Below are 21,919 nucleotides of genomic sequence, written 5' to 3'. Positions count from 1 at the left end.
TCTTGAATACAGCGAGTGGACTAAAATTTGGAAACACCAAAAACGTAACACATTACCATGGCTAATACCTTGTAGGAAAACCGTTGGCATTCAAAACAGCTTCCAGTCGTCTCGGAATGGATACATACAGATCCTGTATGTTTTTCAGTGGAACCTTTTAGTATTCTTCCTCCAAAACAGTGGCTGCTTCAGGTAATGATGATAGACGTGGACAGTGATCACGCATCCATCTCTCCAAAGTAGACCGCAAAGGATCAAATATACTGTGATCAGGTGATTGCAGTGACCAGGAGACATGCGGCAATTCATCCTCGTCCTCGCAAAACCAGTCCTGGGCGGTGGGAGCTGTGTGAACATGGGCCCTTTCTTCTTGGAACGTATCATCACTGGGGAAAAAACTTGGTACCATGGGATATACAGGGTGTTACAAAAAGGTACGGCCAAACTTTCAGGAAACATTCCTCACACACAAATAAAGAAAATATGTTATGTGGACATGTGTCCGGAAACGGTTAATTTCCATGTTAGAGCTCATTTTAGTTTCGTCAGTATGTACTGTACTTCCTCGATTCACCGCCAGTTGGGTCAATTGAAGGAAGGTAATGTTGACTTCGGTGCTTGTGTTGACATGCGACTCACTGCTCTACAGTACTAGTAGCATGAAACACATCAGTACGTAGCATCAACAAGTTAGTGTTCATCACGAACGTGGTTTTGCAGTCAGTGCAATGTTTACAAATGCAGAGTTTGCAGATGCCCATTTGATGTATGGATTAGCACGGGGCAATAGCCGTGGCGCGGTACGTTTGTATCGAGACAGATTTCCAGAACGGAGGTGTCCCGACAGGAAGACGTTCGAAGCAATTGATCGGCGTCTTAGGGAGCACGGAACATTCCAGCCTATGACTCGCGACTGGGGAAGACCTAGAACGACGAGGACACCTGCAATGGACGAGGCAATTCTTCGTGCAGTTGACGATAACCCTAATGTCAGCGTCAGAGAAGTTGCTGCTGTACAAGGTAACGTTGACCACGTCACTGTATGGAGAGTGCTACGGGAGAGCCAGTTGTTTCCGTATCATGTACAGCGTGTGCAGGCACTATCAGCAGCTGATTGGCCTCCACGGGTACACTTCTGCGAATGGTTCATCCAACAATGTGTCAATCCTCATTTCAGTGCAAATGTTCTCTTTACGGATGAGGCTTCATTCCAACGTGATCAAATTGTAAATTTTCACAATCAGCATGTGTGGGCTGACGAGAATCCGCACGCAATTGTGCAATCACGCCATCAACACAGATTTTCTGTGAACGTTTGGGTAGGCATTGTTGGTGATGTCTTGATTGGGCCCCATGTTCTTCCACCTACGCTCAATGGAGCACGTTATCATGATTTCATACGGGATACTCTACCTGTGCTGCTAGAACATGTGCCTTTACAAGTACGACACAACATGGGGTTCATGCACGATGGAGCTCCTGCACATTTCAGTCGAAGTGTTCGTACACTTCTCAGCAACAGATTCGGTGACCGATGGATTGGTAGAGGCGGACCAATTCCATAGCCTCCACGCTCTCCTGACCTCAACCCTCTTGACTTTCATTTATGGGGGCATTTGAAAGCTCCTGTCTACGCAACCCCGGTACCAAATGTAGAGACTCTTCGTGCTCGTATTGTGGACGGCTGTGATACAATACGCCATTCTCCAGGGCTGCATCAGCGCATCAGGGATTTCATGCGACGGAGGGTGGATGCATGTATCCTCGCTAACGGAAGTCATTTTGAACATTTCCTGTAACAAAGTGTTTGAAGTCACGCTGGTACGTTCTGTTGCTGTGTGTTTCCATTCCATGATTAATGTGATTTGAAGAGAAGTAATAAAATGAGCTCTAACATGGAAAGTAAGCGTTTCCAGACACATGTCCACATAACATATTTTCTGTGGTGTCACCGCCAGACACCACACTTGCTAGGTGGTAACTTAAATCGGCCGCGGTCCATTTAGTACATGTCGGACCCGCGTGTCGCCACTGTGTGATCGCAGACCTAGCGCCACCACAAGGCAGGTCTCGTGATACGAACGAGCACTCGCTCCAGTTGTACGGACGACCTAGCTAGCGACTAGATGTACGAAGCCTTTCTCTCTCATTAGCCGAGAGACAGAATAGCCTTCAGCTAAGTTAATGGCTACGAACTAGCAAGGCGCCATTAGCCTTACAGTGATTGTAATTAAAGTCTCCCGTGTATAGTCAAGAGCGATGTACCACAATGATTGATTAAAGATAAGTATTAATCCAGCTACGTACTTTTCTTCATAGCATTAATTACGTAGCCTGTTCCAGTACTTCACGCCCGTCTGCGTTAGTCTAGCGTGCATTTTCAGCCATCTCGAACTACAAGGTGTTGGCCCAGCTGCCGACACATCATTTTCTTTCTTTGTGTGTGAGGAATGTTTCCTGAAAGTTTGGCCGTACCTTTTTGTAACACCCTGTATATGATCAGCCAAAATGGTTTGATAATCTTTGGTAGTAATGTGCCTTTGCTGAGTAACAATGGGGCCCATGGAATACCACGATATGGCTGCCTAAGTCATCACTGAACCGCCGCTACTTTTTTCTCTTGGGAAGTAAACTCTGCCAGAAGTTGGAAACAGTTACAAAAAGACTCATCCGACGAAATGACTTGCTTCCATTGCTCAGTAGTCCAGGTTTTATGGCTTCGGCACCACGTTTTCCTGTGAAGTGTGATTTTGGAATTCCAGGTCGCCCTTCAATTCCCAGCTTATGGAGTTCCCTTCATATCGTTTTATTGCCGATAGGTTTCCCGAGTACGACATTCAGTCCTGCAGTGACGATTGCAGCTGTTGTCCTCTTATTATTCGTCACAGTCCTCTTCAATGGCCGTCTGTCACGGTCACTCAATACACACTTTTGTCCGAGTTGTGACTTGGCGGAAGATGGTTTTTCACTGTCACCGTTATGTGATATAAATCTTGGGTACGGTGCCTCTTGAAACACCAAACACTACAGGTCGCTTGGTTACGAAGGCACCCGCCATATCAGCACCAACAATTTACCGACGCTTGAATTCACTTAGCTCCAACATAATGCACCCACAACAATATAGAACCCTCTTCTGACAACGACTGGTTCTTGCAACTTATTGAGGACATTGTACAGATGACGTTGGTGGTCATATACAATAGAATAAGCCATTGCCTTGGCTACCATCTTCATTTACGTTCAAACATGGATTACTCGCGGTGTTTCCATATTTTTGTCCAGCCTTCGCCTATTCATATGAGGCAGAATGTAAGGAGCAATCAACTGTTTGGATGTTTCACAACATAAACCGAAACCAACAACAGTGGTCCTTTAGTGAAACACCTCCACGTAAACGATCACTAGTTACTTTGATTACACTGGACGAGTCGCGATCATTACCTTAGATATCAACTAGCGACCTGTTCTGACTTCGCGCAGGCAGCACTAACTGTCTTCGGTCGGGCGATTTGTCCAGCGTAGTGATAATAAATTACGTACGCAAACCTCCTCGTGAATCATTTTAGCCGGCCGCTGTGGCCGAGCGGTTCTAGGCGCTTCAGTCCAGAACGGAGCTGCTGCTGCGGTCGCTGGTTCGAATCCTGCCTCGGGCATGGATGTGTGTGGTGTCCTTAGGTTAGTTAGGTTTAAGTAGTTCTAAGTCTAGGGGACTGATGACCTCAGATGTTAGTCCCATAGTACTTAAAGCCATTTGAACCATTTGAATCATTTTATCTGTTAGTGAAAACCCAGTCATAATCCCTAGTGTAGTTCATAAGATTAACCTTCACATACAGACACAGAAACACGGCAGGGGACTTTAATTTAGCAATGATTGTATATAGAAGAACAGTAAATGCTGAATGGTGTACAGCAGTTTGCACAAAATCTCGATGATATCAGGAAAAAACCGAAAACATTTCATCATCTTCGTCAGCGCAATGTCAGCTGCCGCACAGCACGTGAAGCTTCGTAGTGAACAGTAACTTTAATCACTACAAGAAGCTTTTGAATATCTCCAGAACGATGTTTTTGAGATACCAAAATCATACTGTAAAAAAAAATTTTCCGAAATTGCTACGAAAATACGTAGAAGCATGTAAATTTTCAAAGAAAATATGTTGAGAGGCGATAAGGCGATATTTTCGTTATTTTATTTCACTGTTTTCTGTAAAATTTAAAAGGCGGCTATCGTATTCAGTAATTCGTTTTTCAAGCGAAAAGACAAGCTGTCTTCAGAAATGGATCCACAGTGGACCATTTGAAAGCCTTGAATGAAACTGCAGAACGAAGCAAAGAGTATATATTGCAGCTCTCCCTAGGGTTCATGGATTCTGAGAAAGCTTGTGGCTCATTTACAACAAAATCGATACTGAAAACCCTTGAAGAGCAAGGAACTCATTCAGGATACTCTATGTTATCAAAAGTATCCGGATACCTCCTATGTATAATGCGGGAATGGTCACCAAATCCAAATGTCACGAGCGGGTGAACTGTCAGTATAAAAGGAAGTAGGGAGTTGAGTGATGTCAGTAGGGAACCAGTAACGGCACAATGTGTCGGGCAGGTGAGCTCAGTGGCTTCGAATGAGGACTACGCATTTATTTTCACCTGAGTAACAGATCCATTAGGAGCATTTCAATCTTTCTAAAGCTGCCCAAGTCGATTGCTCGCAATGTGACTGTGAAATGGAAATGCGAAATAAAAATAACGACTAAGCCCCGTCCATACAGACCTCGCGTGCTGCCGGACAGGGGCCGTCGAGCATTACGGAGGGTGGCTGTAAAAAATTGCATGAATTCAGCGGAGGGAATCACTCTTGAGTTCCAAAGTGCTACCTGGAGTCCAGCTAGTGAAATGGCTATGCGTAGGAAGCTAAAAAGAATGAGGTACAGTGGTCGAGCAGCTCCTCAAAAGCCATAAATTTCTGTAATAAGTGTTAACCGATGCTTCAGGTGGTGTAAAGAGCGATGCCACTGGACGGTGGATGACTGGCAACGAGTGATTTAGAGTGATGAGTCTCGCTACAGCGTGCAGCAATCCGATGGATGGGTTTTGGTTTGGAGGATGCCTGGAGAACGTCACCTGCCATCGTGTGTAGTGCCAGCAGTGAAGCACACAGGAGGTGTTACAATATTGGTGCTGTTTTTAGTGGTTATGGTGTATTCCCCTTATTGCACTTCAGAAAACGCTTAATGCTGAATGATACGAGTATGAACAAATTTTACAGGATTATGTACTGCGTATTGTAGAGGAACAGTTCGGAGACGAAGACTGTATCAGCATGACAATGTACCCCTCATAAAGCTGCGTCTGTAAGGCTATGGTTTGTGGACAATAACATTTGTGAAATGAACTGTCCTGCCCAGAGTCCCGAGGTAAATGCAGTGGAACACATCTGGGACGAGTTATAACATCGACTTCGCTCCAGACGTCCGAGTCCAACATCGTTACCTTTTCTGGATTCGGCTTCTAAGGGAGAATGGGCTACCATTCCTCCACAGACATTCAGACACCTCGCTCAATGTGTCCCCAGCAGAGTTCAAGTCATTATAAAGTTGAAGGGAGAACACACATCCAATATTAAAGTCCACTAATAGGCACTCGAATACTTTTGACCAAATAGTGTATGCTCAAGAACGTCTGCATGAAGAGCAAGTTTCTAGACCTATAAACGATTCGGTTGCCTGTAAACTTCCGCTAAGGTAACTTGGAACGGCTTTGGAGGTGTGAAGTATTCTTCTTATTTGTCTGCTCTTTTCCAGTTGTTGCGAAAAGGATAAAGGAATACATGACATTGGAACATATCTGAAGCACAGTCGTTTTGCTGATGGTGTTCTGCTCCTTGTCGCTAGCGGTGACAAGCTTCAAAAGCGAATATACCAATCCAACAGAGCAATTTTGCAATTAGGATTGGAAATCAACTACAATAGGACTACAATCACGTATGGCCCATATATGTGAAAATAATACAAATTAACAACAGTCATGGAACCAATTTATTAGCTGTCATATTTAGAGCAGTTTAAGGCCACCCTTGATCTACAGCAAAAGAAACACTAAAAATAACACATAGTCCTTTTAGTGAATTCAGTTTTACTTATAGTAGAGAAGTATCGATTTACGTTATGCTGAAACCATTCAGAAGTTATCAGTGAACAATGGAGGCAAACGTATTCGGAATTATGAAGAATGGCTGGATAACAATGAAATGGATCGGGGAAGAGACTGGAGTGAAAGACATAACGATGATTGCAATGAAAAATGGAGATAGGTGGTCACTTAGCATGATAACTGGGCCAAAGAAGTACTTTGCTGGATTCCAAAAAATGGTTCAAATGGCTCTGAGCACTATGGGACTTAACATCGGAGGTCTCAGTCCCCTAGAACTTAGAACTACTTAAACCTAACTAACCTAAGGACATCACACACATACATGCCCGAGGCAGGATTCGAACCTGCGACCGTAGCGGTCGCTCGGTTGCAGACTGAAGCTCCTAGAACCGCTCGGTCACAAGAGTGGTTGCTGAATTCCAGAAGATAACAAAAGAAAGACAGAGCGACCTAATTATAAAGGTAGATGACTTTAGAAAACATGCGAGAGAAATGTCCATATGTATAGCTGAAGAATGAAATTCAAGAAGAAGCCCTGGAGGAGACACTTATTCGGAAGTGTATACCAAATGGCTAGTGATGATGTTTCACTCAGATTTATTGAGCACTTCAACTTTAAAGGAATATAAATAGAAGGGCTTCAATGTGATTACTAACAGCCCCCTCTCTCATCAGGGGAACTGATCAATAAAATGGAAAACGACTGAGGAAAGAGAACTGTACTCTGAGCGTTCATCAGCGCTTTTTCTTGTCTCCATTAGCACCATTTCCTGCCGCGTTAGCACGAGTCCGGCATCAATGTGTGTAGTTCCCCGCACTGTTTACCTCCGACCCCTCAGAATCGTGCGGAACGACGCGAGTGGAGAATGGAACGTCGAAATTGGACGCAGGGAGCACTGATGCGCGAACGTCACACATGGCAGACACCATGGGTGAGGATTTCTTCGTGGTCGGGGTAGGAGACTATTACTCCCAGGGGCCTCTAGTATTTCTTGCGACAAGTACGGTGAATAAACAGTGGTATATCGGAGAGTTCGGTAGCCACTCGCTGACAGGTCTACGTGACGTGCCCAAAGCTACTGTGCAGCCGACGTTGCAAGTGTTCATACAGCTCAAGATATACAAGGTTTCTTACGAGGTACGAACAATATTTTTTTACCCACAAAACCGACGGCATTTTTGCCTTCTTACGTTTTTTAAATGCACTAAGTTGACGTCCGCTTCCTATTAGGAAGCTTTCAGGAGGAATGATGCACTGTGGCGCAGGAAAATAATCGGAAACTATGTAATGAATGTGTTGTGACATATTGTCATCTGAACATCGCATTACCATCTGACGTCAAACCTTTATCTAACTTTATTGCTGTCATTTGTGATCCTGATATGTGTCACAGCATACGGCTTCTTGTATGTGTAATCGTTTTTATAAACACATTATAGTTTACAATCCGCCTGCATAACTGAGTGGTCAACGCGGATGACTGCCACGTTTTTCCCTCGGTGGGAGAACTGGTACGGGTTCTCTTCGCCTCGTTGTGCCAACTAGGGAGCTGCTTGACCGAGTAGGAGAGGCTCCAGGTCACGAAAACTGTCAACGGCTAGGAGAGGTGTGTACTGACCCCACGCCCCTCCATACCATACCATATTCAAAGACACCATTGGCAGAGGTTGACACAGCGGTCGCTCAGGTCTGATTGGCCCGTCTAGAGGCAGAAAGCGGAACTTCATCTACCTACCTACCTTTACCTTATTGTAGTTTACACATTAGCACCGAACAGAAAAATAATAGATACAGCCTACAGGAAAAATAGATAGACCTGTGGAGAAAAGAGAAGCATCTCTATTACCATCAAGAGCTCGGACTGCAAGCCAGTACTAAACAAAGAAGGTAAAGATGAAAGGTGGAAGGAATATATAGAAGGGCTAACCAAAGGGAAATTAACTGTAGATAATTTTATAAAAAGGGAAGATTAAGTAAATGAGGATGAGATGGGAAATACGATACAGTGAGAAGAGTTTGACAGAGCACTGAATAACATAAACAAGGCCACTGGAGTAGACGACATTCCCTCGGGATTACTGAGATTCTTCCACTTGGAATGTAAGCGATACAAGACAAGCGAAATATCTTCAGACTTCAAGAAGAATCTAATAATTCCAATCTCAAAGAAGGCAGGTGCTGAGAGGTGTGAATATTATCGACCTATTAGTTTAATAAGTTGCACTTGTAAAATAATGCAGCAAACGACTTACAGAAGAATGGAAAAACTAACAGAACCCGACCTCGAGGAAAATAAGTTTGTATTCCGAAGAAATATGGGAACACAGACCCTATGACTTGACTTCTCTTAGTAGATAGGTTCAAGATAGGCAAACGTACGTTTACAGCACTTGTAGACTTAGAGAAAGTTTTGACAATGTTGGTTGGAATACACTCCTAGAAATTCTGAAGGAAGCATGGATAAAATAATGGGAACGAAATGATATATACAGCTTGAACAGAAGAGTCAGAGGACATGAAAGGTTCAAATGGTTCAAATGGCTCTGAGCACTATGGGACTTAACTGCTGAGATCATCAGTCCCCTAGAACTTAGAACTACTTAAACCTAACTAACCTAAGGACATTACACACATCCATGCCCAAGGCAGGATTAGAACCTGCGACCGTGGCAGCAGCGCAGTTCCGGACTGAAGGGCGTAGAACCGCTCGACCACAGCGGCCGGCGACATGAAAGGGAAGCAGTTGTTGAGAAGGGGGTGAGACAGGGTTGCAGCTTATCTCCGATGTTATACAATCTGTAAATTGAACAAGCTGTAAAGGAAACCAAGGAGAAGTTTACGAAAGTAATTATAGTTGAGTGAGAATAAATAAAAGCTTTGTGAAACTTCCTGGCAGATTAAAACTGTGTGCCGGACCGAGACTCGAAGTCGGGACCTTTGCCTCTCGCGGGCAAGTGCTCTACCAACTGAGCTACCCAAGCACGACTTACGCCCCGTCCTCACATCTTTACTTCCGCCAGACCTCGCCTCCTACCTTCCAAACTTGCCCGCGAAAGGCAAAGGTCCCGAGTTCGAGTCTCGGTCCGGTACACAGTTTTAATCTGCCAGAAAGTTTCATATCAGCGCACACTCCGCTGCAGAGTGAAAATCTCTTTCTGAAAATCTTTGTGATTTACCGATGACATTGGAGTTTAATCACAGAGGGCAAAGAACATGAAAGAGCAGTTGAGTTCATAGTGTCTTGAGAAGAGATTATAAGATGAGCATCAACAAAATTAAAACATGGGTTATGAAATGTCAAATTACCGATTCATGCCGAAGAAATCAGATTAGGAAATGAGGCACTAAACTTAATAGATTACACTGAGGTGATAAAAGTCATTCGATAGCGATACTCAGATATAAAGATGGAGGTAGTATCGTGTACACAAGCTACAAAACGGCAGTGCATTGAAGAAGCTGTCATTTGTACTCAGATGATTCACGTGTAAGGGTTTATGACGTGATTATGGCCGCACGACGGGAATTAACAGGCTTTGAACGCTGAACGGTAGTTGGACCTAGACGCAAGGGACTTTCCATTTCAGAAATCGTTAGGGAATTCAGTATTCCGAGATCCACAATTTCAAGAGTGTGCCGAGAATACCAAATTTCAGGCATTACCTGTCACCACGGACAACGCAGTGGACGGTGGCCTTCCCTTAACGACCGAGAGCAGCGGCGCTTGCGTAGCCTTACCAGTGCTGACAGACAAGCAAAACTGCGTGATATAACAGCAGAAATCAATGTGGGACGTACGAAGAACGTATCCGTTAGAACAGTGCGGCAAAAACTGGCTTTAATGGACTATGTCAGCAGACGACCGACGCGAGTGCCTTTGCTAATAGCACGACATCGCCTGCACCGTCTCTCCTGGGCTAGTGGTCATGTTGACTCCTAGACGACTGGAAAACCGTGGTCTCGTCAGATGAGTCCCGATTCCAGTTGGTAAGAGCTGATGGTGGGGTTAGAGTGTGGGGCAGACGGAGCTGGTGGTGGATCCATAACGGTGTGGGCTATATTTTCATGGAATGGTCTGGATCCTCTCGTCCAGTTGATCCGATCATTGATCATATCAGGACCGGAAGACTTGCTTTTATTAAGTGATATCTACTTCTAACTTACTCACGTTGGCAGCTGTTCTTGATTCAAATTGTGGAATTTTACATCGATTTGTTTGGTGAAGGAATTTCGGAAGGCTGTGTTTAGTAACTCTGCTTTGGCAGCCCTGTCATCGATAGTGTTTCCATTGACATGTGGTGCGAGAGCAGAATACTGAAGATTAGATGGGTGGATAGAGTAACTAATGAGGTGATACTGAATCTAATGGAAGAAAGAAGAAATGTACGGATTACTTTGTAAGTAGGCTGTTTAGGTTTTTTTATTGGTAACGCCACGTAGCGCTCTGTATGAAAATCACTGGCTATGCTGTGTGCAGTCTGTGGCTGGTTTGCATTGTTGTTTGCTATTGTAGTGTTGGGTAGCTGGATGTTAACAGCGCGTAGCATTGCGCAGTTGGAGGTGAGCCGCCAGCAGTGGTGGATGTGGGGAGTGAGATGGCGGAGTTTTGAGAGCGGATGATCTGGACAGAGACAGTAAATTTGTAAGACTGGATGTCATGAACTGATTTTATATATATATATATATATATATATATATATATATATATATATATATAATGACTTTTGAACACTATTAAGGTAAATACATTGTTTGTTCTCTATCAAAATCTTTCATTTGCTAAGTATGTCTATCAGTAGTTAGTGCCTTCAGTAGCTAAAATCTTATATTTATTTAGCTGTCAGTATTGGCGCTCGCTGTATTGCAGTAGTTCGAGTAACGAAGATTTTTGTGAGGTAAGTGATTCATGGAAGGTATAGGTTATTGTTAGTCAGGGCCATTCTTTTGTAGGGATTATTAAAAGTTAGACTGCGTTGCGCTAAAAATATTGTGTGTCACTTTAGTGAATGTCTGAGTACGTTCAGTTTTGCTCAGCTGTTTGAAAATCAAGTAACAAAAGATGTTTATAAGCATAGTTATTTATAATTTTTCCAAGGGAACGTTTCAACTTGACTAAAAGAAGGGATCGATTGATAATACACATTCAGAGGTATCAAGGAATCGTCAATTTGGTAACAGAGGGGAGTTGGGTGGGGGGGGGGAGGGGGTAAAAATTGTAGAAGGAATAAAGTAAGCACGTTCCACTGGATGTATGATGGAGAAGTTATCGAAGATGAAGAGTCTTGCACAAGATAGAGAAGCGTAGAGAACTGCATCAAACCAGTCGTCGGCCAGTCGTCGTCGAACTGAAGACCTCAAAACAACAGGAAATGTAACACTTTTTGTCACGTTTACACTTCGTGTAACAGTATACATACCAAAATACAAAGGACTTTACCTCAGACACAATGTTAGGGGAAAAAACGAGGTTCGGAGGAAGAACTGATAGTCGGGCAAGCCGGCACAGCAGCTATGTTCGAGCTGATAGCTCGGGTGTAAGAGGGAGTCAAAATAAAAACTAGACAAATGGAAGAAGAGTAAGTAAACTGTTTGTTATTTCAAAAGTAATCGCCATTACTGTTAATGCATTTATTCCACTGTGAGACAAGACGGTCAATGCCTTCAAGGAAAAATGTTTGCAGTTAGTTATGGAACCATGATTGTACCTGCGTACACCTCTACATCTACGTCTAAATCTACATCTATACTTCGCGGTGTGAAGTGCATGGCAGAGTGTACATCCCACTCTACCAGTTATTAGGGGTTCTCCCTGTTCCATTCAAGCATTGATCGCGGGAAGAATGACTGTTTAAATGCCTCTGTGCGTGCTGTATTTAATCTAATCTTGTCCTCACGATCCCTATGGGAGCGATGTGAAGGATGTTGAACATTCCAAGAGTCATCATTTAAAGCCGGTTCTTGAAACTTCGTTAGTAGACTTTCTCGGGGTAGTTTCTTTCTGTCTTCAAGAGTCTGTCGGTTCAGTTCTTTCAAAATTCCTGTTATGCTCTCCCACGGATCAAACAAACATGTGAACATTCGTGTTGCCCTTCCCTGTTTGTGTTCAACATTTCCCGCAAGACCTACTTGGTACGGGTTCCACATACTTGGGCAGTATTCTAGGGTGTGTTGCACGAGTGAATTATTTGTAACAAATCTCCTTTGTAGACTTTTTGCATTTCCCTGGTATTCTACCAATAAACCCAGGTATGGTACCTGCTTTACTCACGACTGACGCTATGAAATGTTCCATTTGATGTTCCTACAAAGTGTTACACCTAGGTATTTGCATGAGTTTACCGATTCCGACTGTGACTCACCGATATTATATGCGTAGGAAACTATGTTTTTTTTCGTTCTGTAAAGTACACATATACATAGTTCTGAACATTTAAAGTAAGTTGCCAAACTTTGCACCACTTCGAAATCTTATCAAGATCTGACTGAATATTTTTGCAGCTTCACTCAGACTGTACATCATTGTAGATAATTGTATCATCAGCGAAAAGTCTGAGGTTACTATTAATATTGTTCGCAAGGTCATTAGTATACTACATGAACACCAAGGGATCCAACACACTCCTCTGGGGCAAACCCCAAGTTAATTCTACATCTGTCGACAACTCTGCATCCAAGATAACGTGCTGCGTCCTCCCGACCAAGAAGTACTCAATACAAATTTCAAATAGCTCCAAGCACTATGGGACTTAACATCTGAGGCCATCAGTCCCATAGACTTAGATCTACTTAAACCTAACAAACCTAAGGACATCACACACACCCATGCCCGAGACAGGATTCGAACCTGCGACCGTAGCAGCAGTGCGGTTCCGGACAGAACCGCTCGGCTACAGTGGCTGGCTACTCAATACAGTCACAACTTTCGCCTGATACCCCATACGATCGTACTTTTGATAATAAGCGTAGCTATGGTACCGAATCAAATGCTTTTCGGGAATTGAGAAATACTGGATCTACCTAACTGCCTTGATCTATGGCTTTTAGGATGTCATATGACAAAAGTGCGAGTTGGATTTCGCATGAGTTATGTTTTCGAAATCCTTGCTTGTTGGCATGGAAGAGGACGCTCTGTTCGAGATATGTTATTGTGTTTGAGCTAAAAATATATTCTAAGTTCCTACAATAAATGGATGGCAAGGATTTTGACAGTAGTTTCGTGGATCACTTCAGCTACCCTTCTTGTAGACAGGTGTCACCTGTACTTTCTGCCAGCTACTGGGCACAGTTTTTTGTTCGAGAGACCTGCGATGGATTGTAGTTTCGAGAGGGGCTAACTCGGGTGAAAACTGGACATAGAGTCTGATGGGAATTCCGTCGAGCCCTGGGTCTTTGTTATTAACACTGCAAGATCACAGATTACTGTAAACGCGAGACAAGCCATTACAAATGTGAAATGCTGCAACATTAATAAACGGTGTAACCGTCAGAATGTTGAATGGAAGCATGCAAAAGTGTCTGCATTGTGTTGCACAGGTGCTATATGTCAGTTTGTGGGATGGAGTTCCACGTCTGTTGCCCTTGATCGGTCAGTACAAGGACAGTTAATGCTGTTTGTGGATGACGCTGGAGTTGTCGTCCAATGATGCCCCATATGTGCTCTATTGGACACAGGTCTGGTGATAGAGCAGGCCAAGGCGAGTGTCGACATACTGTATAGCATGTTGGGTTACAACAGCGGTATGAGGGCAGGCGTTATTCTGTTGGAAGCCACACCATAGAATGTTGTTCATGAATGGCAGCATAACATGTCAAATCCCCAAACTGACATACAATTTTGCAGTCAGGGTGAGTGGAATAACCACGAGAGTGTTCCTGCTGTCATACGAAATCGAACCCCAGATCATAACTCTAGATGTCGGTTCAGTATGTCTAGCACGCAGACAGGTCGGTTGCAGGCACTCAAATGGCCTCCTAACGAACTCGCGCCGATCACTGGCACCGAGACAGAACCAGCTTTCGTCAGAAAACACAATAGATCTTCACTCTGCCCTTCAATGAACTCTCAGTTGACATCGCTACAGTTGTAAATGGCGGTGGTTTGGGGACAATGGAATGCACGTTACAGGGCGTCTAGCTCAGAACTGTCCTTGAAGCAACTGATTTGCAAAAATTAGTTGTGTCACTGTAGTCTCAACTGCTGCTCCAATTGCTGCTGCAGGTGCAGCACGATGCTCCAGAGCCATAATGCAAAATGTTTTTGATAAAAATTGTTAAGTGGCAAACAGGGTCACGCATTGCTAATGGCCGTGACCTTGAACGTGATTTTGAACGTGATTTGGAAGTTAAAGTGATTTTTTTAAAAAATGGAGTCCCTATTATTTGATTTATGGTTTGAAAAGAGTGGGAGATTCCAGGCGTGAAATGATACATTATTCAAGGTCATGGCGCGGTCAGTGAAGGTCAAATAAGCAAACATATTTTTAGTTCAAGTAGAGATTAACTCGGAATAGAGGAGGGATACAGAGAAGTAAACTGTGACATACAAAATGGAAGGGGAGCTCGAGGAATGATGTACGTTTTATTTATGTTAGTTGTGCCTTGCAAATGTCAAAATAACATTTATATGTAGTGATGTATTTATTCTTGCCAATAAACACGTTAATTAAAACTTAAAGTTCAAATATCTCTTGGCTCTTTCCAAATCCAACGTCACAAATAGGGGTTTCCGTGAAACAAAACTCAACCTTAGAATGACCTTCCATGACCTTTAAGATCATGGTTATCGGTAAAGATAAGTGACTCCTTATGCCCCTTCCCATTCGTATCTAACAGTGTATTTTGCTGTACCCCTCCTCTATTCCTAGTTAATCTCTACTACAAGTGCTGGCCGGTGTGGCCGAGCGGTTCAAGGCGCTTCAGTCCGGAACCGCGCTGCTGTTACGGTCGCAGGTTCGAATCCTGCATCGGGCATGGATGTTTGTGATGTCCTTAGGTTAGTTAGGTTTAAGTAGTTTCTAAGTCTAGGGGACTGATGACCTCAGATGTTAAGTCGCATAGTGCTTAGAGCCATTTGAACCATCTACTACAACTAAATACATATTTGCTTATTTGACCTCCATTGAACCTGACGTGACATTGAATAATGTATCATTTCATCAGTAGAATTTGCCGCCCTTTTCAAATCTGAAATCAAATATTAGGTTTTCTATTAAAAAAAAACACTCGAGTTCCTTATTGAAATGTGACACTACTGCTTCTTTGTCTAGTTTTCTGAACATATGAATCTTTCTACTTGTTTTAATTTCCCTTTGTATTTTGGTATGCGTTGTTGCCTCATGGTCACTGAGACCAAATTCGATGTCGAAATCCTCAAAGATGTTAGGTTTGATTGTTTACATTAGATCTAACACATTTCCATAATGAGTGGGGCTCCGAGTTATCTGTTCTAGGTAATTTTCAGGGAAGGTGTGTCTTATTAATGTTTCACATTACGTCTAGTCAGTCCCACCGCTATCAAAATTATAATTATCTCAGTTAATTGTTGGGTGATTATCTTCTGTCAATGCTTACAGTATTATGAGGGAGCTTAGGTAAAAGCGAAGTGAGGTTTTCTTTCGGGTACAACAGGAGATGTGTCTGGTGTTCAGTAGAAGGATACTATTGTAATTTTATGTTCGCTCTTGGTACTTCGTTCGAAGCAAAGCATCGGCCACGAATGTCTTTCTTCAGGCCTCCAAAAATATGGAAATAGCATTGGGAGAAATAGGGACTGTATGGAGGATATGTCAAGGCTTCCCCGCGAAACTTCTGCACCGTACTAGAAACAGCCATGTGGTCGGGCATTTTGTCTGCAGGTTGCTTCGACAACGCTGCAGAACTTTCGCTGGAAAGTCCTTACACATCCACTATACAGTCCCGATCTCTCCGCAGGCGATTTCCATGCGATTTAAATATATTAACAACTACGGTGATTACTTTCGAAGTAATAAATATCTTACTGACTTTTCCTATGTGTCTCGTTCTCATCTGACTGCCCCTTACACAGTGAGGCTGAAAACTACTAAGAATCTAATCTGCGCTACATGACCATACTACAGAAAGCGCCTGTGCGTAGCAGAAGTTGTCTGTCGCTTGAGCAGTGCATGTCGAGATGTTCTAGTTGTCTAACGTTAAACCGCTGCAAAGTGTAAGCAGAGGGTTCTTCCTATTGTAGAACATATTAGGGTTTCTTCCTCGTACATTCGCGTACGGAGTGCGGGTGGGATGACTGTGTAAGTGCCTCTGTGAGCGCTGTAATTAGTCTAATCTTGTCTTCGCAGTCTCAACGTGAGCTGTATGTAGGGGACCGTAGTTTGATCCTAGATTTTTCACTTAATACTGGTTCTTGAAGCTTTGTAAGATGGGTTTCACGGTGTAACTGACGTCTACCATGAAGTGTCTACCAATGCGTAAGTGTCATAAAATTTTCTTGACGGGGTGTAAAATTTGCCAACGTTAGTAATGCAGTGTTATGTAAGAAATGTATAATTGCGATTAAAATTTAGCTGACATTCAAAAGAATTACGGGACACACTCCCCGCGATTAGCTTATGATGAATATTTATTTTAACAAAAGAAGAATTACAAAAACTATATAACTTTTGTAATTTAAATGTATTTATCTATGAGAAATTACAGTTGACAATGTCGGTTACTAGTTTCGTTCTGTGCAGGAGATCATCTTTAGATCCAGTTCCTGTGAGGACAGTTTTGTATAAAGTGTAAGCATTCAGTAATGCCATGTTAAACCACAGCACAGGGGTTGGACAAAAATATGGAAACACCGAGGGAAATGCGTTCTTGAACATAAAAGCAGAATTTAGCCACGCCTGTACATTGCGGTGTTATATTTTATCACGAATGGCACCTACCCAATGTCCTCAATACGCTGTAAATGTCAGAGGTACTCACAACAGTGTTCTGTGTACTTGTAAGTGCATATTTCGGAACTAAGTGAAGTCGAACGTGGGCAAATTGTTGGTTCTCGTATGGTGAATGCTTCCGTAATCAAGTAACCTAAGTGTTTGGTTCAAATGTTCAAATGTGTGTGAAATCTTATGGGACTTAACTGCTAAGGTCATCAGTCCCTAAGCTTACACACTACTTAACCTAAATTATCCTAAGGACAAACACATACACCCATGCCCGAAGGAGGACTCGAACCTCTGCCGGGACCAGCCACACAGTCCATGACTGTAGCGCCTTAGACCGCTCGGCTAATCCCGCGCGGCATAAGTGTTTGGTGTTTCAAGAGGCACTGTATAGAAGATTTATAGCGCATACGGTGAAAGCGGAAAAATATCATCCGATAAGTCACAACGTGGACGAAAGTGTGTATTCAGTAGAGTAGGGCTCTCCGAAAATTACGGTTCGGTAGTTTTGGTACGCTACATAAATGGTAGGGTTACCGGTAGTTTTGCTATAGCTGCTAGGGAATGACTGTGTAAGAGTGAAAAGGGGATCCGACGACTTCTTTCTCTTTTTTGTTGGTGTGGTTGTTTGTTTTGGGCATAATTAGAACCGCACATCATTAAGTGTTAAGTCCTTTGCGCATTGTATATCCTTAAAGAAAATAAATTGCATTAAAAATTATTTGATCGCGTAACTTCTTCGCTTTTATGTAGCTAAAGCAATTACTTCAAGTACAATCTACATGTACAAACATAAAAAAATACATAATTATCGTCGTTATTTTGTACTCAATGGAACCTTCTTAATAACGACCAAAAACAAGACTTTGCTGTTGTTAATGATATATCCGAAAGTTGTTTATGAATAACATAAACATGTTTCATATAAGTTCAACGAAGTGTGTTGAAGCAATCTTTGATACCTTTTTGTGTAGCGGTTTTATTATTTAATTTTGTTGTTGAGGAAATTGCGTTTTCTAGCTCTATGTTAGAAATCTGTATTTTTACCACAACATCCCTCTGTTTCACGTTACAAGTCAACAATTTTTTAATAAAATCTGAATTAAACACTGATCGTTTCAGTTTTGCAATAAGTACTGTTAATTCGTAAGTAACAGACAGGAGAATAAATATGTAGAACAAAAATGTTCCCTGTCTTTTATGTATCCTCACTCAATTTCTAGAAGGTTCTTTTTTTCAGGGGAATCTGGTAACACACTGATCGCATACTTAAAGAAAGCGATGTTTATGAGGTAAAGCCCGATATGTAAGCAACACATTTCTCCGCCTCGTGATGACTGGGTGTTGTGTGATGTCCTTAGGTTAGTTAGGTTTAAGTAGTTCTAAGTTCTAGGGGACTGATGACCATCACTGTTAAGTCCCATAGTGCTCAGAGCCATTTTTTTTTGTAAGCAACACACCCAACATACAGGAGATGTGGATACGACCTTAACTGACTATAGGTACCAGGAAAACTGGTCGTCTACTTTAGACTTCGGTAGTTTTAGAATTGTAGTGTTGAGTGTCCGTGACAGACGGCCGCTGAAGAGGATTGTGTCAAAAATATGAGGGCGACAGCTGCAAAGGTCTCTGAAGCGAACCCTGTCAGCACCAAAACAACACGAAGGTAGCTCAATAAGCGGAGAACTGCAGGGCGAACTGCAATTCCAAAACCACTCACCAGTGATGCAAATACCCTTAACAGGAGGCCGGCCGGCGTGGCCGAGCGGTTCTAGGCGCTACAGTCTGGAACCGCGCGACCGCTGCAGCCGCAGGTTCGAATCCTACCTCGGGCATGGGTGTTTGTGATGTCCTTAAGTTAGTTAGGTTTAAGTAGTTCTAAGTTCTAGGGGACTGATGACCACAGTAGTTAAGTCCCATAGTGCTCAGAGCCATTTGTACCATTTGAACCTTAACAGGAAAACGTAGTGCCAAAGCCATAAAACCTGAACTATGGAGCAATGGAGGGAAGTCATTTGGCCGGATGAGTCTTTTTGCAAACTGTTTCCAATTTCTGGTCGAGTTTACATCCCAAGAGCGAAACACGATGGGGTATGGTGATGGTTTACGCAGCCATATCATGGTATTCCATTGGCTCCATAGTTAATCTGAAAGGTCAAATTACTGCCAAGAATTATGTGACCATTTGGCTGACAAGGTCAATCCTCTGATATACTGTTTGTTCCGCAATAGTGATACTGTGTTCCGAGACGACCGGGCCCTTGTTCACAGAGCTCGCATGACCAGGATTTCTTTTATTTTTTCAATTTTTTTACTTTTTTTTGTGAGGATGAAGATCAATTGCCACTTCTGTCCTGGCCATCACAGTCACCAGATCTCGATATTATTGAGTCTTTGTGGTCTCCTTTGGGGAGAATGTTGTGTGACCACTGTTCATCTCCATCAGCGGTACCTGAACTTGTCACTATTTTGGAGGAAGTCTGGTATATGATTCCCTTGACAACCAAGCAGGAGCCGTACTTCTCAGTTCGAAAACTAATGGAAGCTGTTTTGAATGGCTCTGGCTCTGAGCACTATGGGAATTAACTTCTTAGGTCATTAGTCCCCTAGAACTTAGAACTACCTAAAACCTAACTGACCTAAGGACATCACACACATCCATGCCCGAGGCAGGATTCGAATCTGCGACCGTAGCGGTCGCGGGGTTCCACACTGTAGCGCCTAGAACCGCTCGGCCTCCATGGCCGGCCTGTTTTGAATGCCAACGGTTTTTCTACGCGGTATTAGCCATAACGACATGATGTGTTTTTAGTGTTTCCATATTTTTGTCCATCCTCCATAGTAACGTACTGTATTCGCGGGAATGTTGTAAGTGAAGATCTGGTGAACAGTGCGGAACTAGTAAGCAACATAATCAATTCTACAAGTAAGTCTACATCTACATGGATATTCTGCAAATCACATTTGAGTGCCTGTAAGAGGGTTCATCGAGTCACCTGCACAATGATTCTCTATTATTCCAATCTCGTACAGCGCGCGGAAAAAACGAATGCGTATATCTTTCCGTGCGATCTCTGATTTCCATCATTTTATTATGATGATCGTTTCTCCCTCTGTAGGTCGGCGTCAACAAAATATTTTCGCATTCGGAGGAGAAAGTTGGTGTCTGCAACGAAAAACACCATTGTTTTAATGATGTCCACCCCAAATCCTGTATCATTTCAGTGACATTCTCTCCCCTATTTCGCTGTAATACAAAACGTGCTGCCCTGCTTTGAACTTTCTCGATGTTCTCCGTCAATCCTATCTGGTGAGGATCCCACACCGCGCAGCAGTATTCTAAAAAGAGGACGGACAAGTGTAGTGCAGACAGTCTCCTTAATAGATCTGTTACATTTTGTAAGTGTCCTTCCAATAATAGCGTTCCCCACAACGTTTTCTATGTGTTATTTCCAATTTAAGTTGTTAGTAATTGTAATTCCTAGGTATTTAGTTGAATTTACAGCCTTTAAATTTGATTGATTTATCGTGTAACCGGAGTTTAACGGATTCCTTTTAGCACTCATGTGGATGACTTCACACTTTACGTTATTTATGGTCAATTGCCCAATTTCGCATCATTCAGATATCTTTTCTAAATCGTTTTGCAATTTGTTTTGACCTTCTGATGATTTTACTAGACGTAAACAGCAGCATCATCTGCAAACAGCCTAAAGAGGGCTGCCCAGATTGTCTGGTAAATCGTTCATATGAATAAGGAACAGCAGAAAGCCTATAAAACTACCACAGGGAACGCTAGAAATCACTACTGTTTTACTCGATGACTTTCCCTGAGTTCCTAAGAACCTGCCAGAAAATCACGAATCCAATCACATAACTGAGATGATACTCTATAAGCACGCAGTTTCACTACATATCGCTTGTGTGGTACAGTGTCAAAAACCTTCTGGAAATCTAGAAATACGAAATCAGTTTGAAATTCCTTGTCAATAGCACTCAACACCTCGTGTGAGTAAAGAGCTAGTTGTGTTTCACAAGAACGATGTTTTGTAAATCCGTGTTGACTGTGTGTCAATAGACCGATTTCTTCAAGGTTATTCACTGTGGAGGTCTAGACGGAATTTAATTTATACAGAATAAACTTAATTTATATAAAATACACACATCAAAGAAGGTTTTGCATCACCACGGTTCCGAGAGTTCCGGAACCTGTATAAAAAAATTAGAATAGAGATCAACATAAACATCATTTCCGCCTTTATTATTGTTCATGAAAACCACACACTGCATGCTGTACCAGCGTACAGCGAGACCTTCAGAGGTGGTGGTCCAGATTGCTGGACCCACTGGTACCTCTACTACCCAGTAACATGTCCTCTTGCATTGGTGAATGCCTGTATTCGTCATGGCATACTACCCACAAGTTCATCAAGGCACTGTTGGTCCAGATTGTCCCACTCCTCAACTGCTATTCGGCGTTGACCCCTCAGAGTGGTTGGTGGATCACGTCGTCCATAAACAGCCCTTTTCAATTTTTCCCAGGCATGTTCGATAGGGTTCATGTCTGGAGAACATGCTAGTCGAGCGATGTCGTTATCCTGAAGGAAGTCATTCACAAGATGTGCACGATGGGGGCGCGAATTGTCGTCCATGAAGACGAATGCCTCGCCAATATGTTGCCGATGTGGTTGCACTATCGGTCGGAGGATTGTATTCACGTATCGTACAGCCGTTACGGCGCCTTCCATGATCACCAGCGGCGTACGTCGGCCCCACATAATGCCATCCCAAAACAGCAGGGAACCTCCATCTTGCTGCACTCGCTGGGCAGTGTGTCTAAGACGTTCAGCCT

This window comes from Schistocerca piceifrons, chromosome X, assembly GCF_021461385.2.
Source record: "Schistocerca piceifrons isolate TAMUIC-IGC-003096 chromosome X, iqSchPice1.1, whole genome shotgun sequence".
Taxonomy (NCBI): Eukaryota; Metazoa; Arthropoda; class Insecta; order Orthoptera; family Acrididae; genus Schistocerca; species Schistocerca piceifrons.
The sequence above is the reverse complement of the archived record's forward strand: the minus strand, read 5'-3'. Positions refer to the sequence as shown.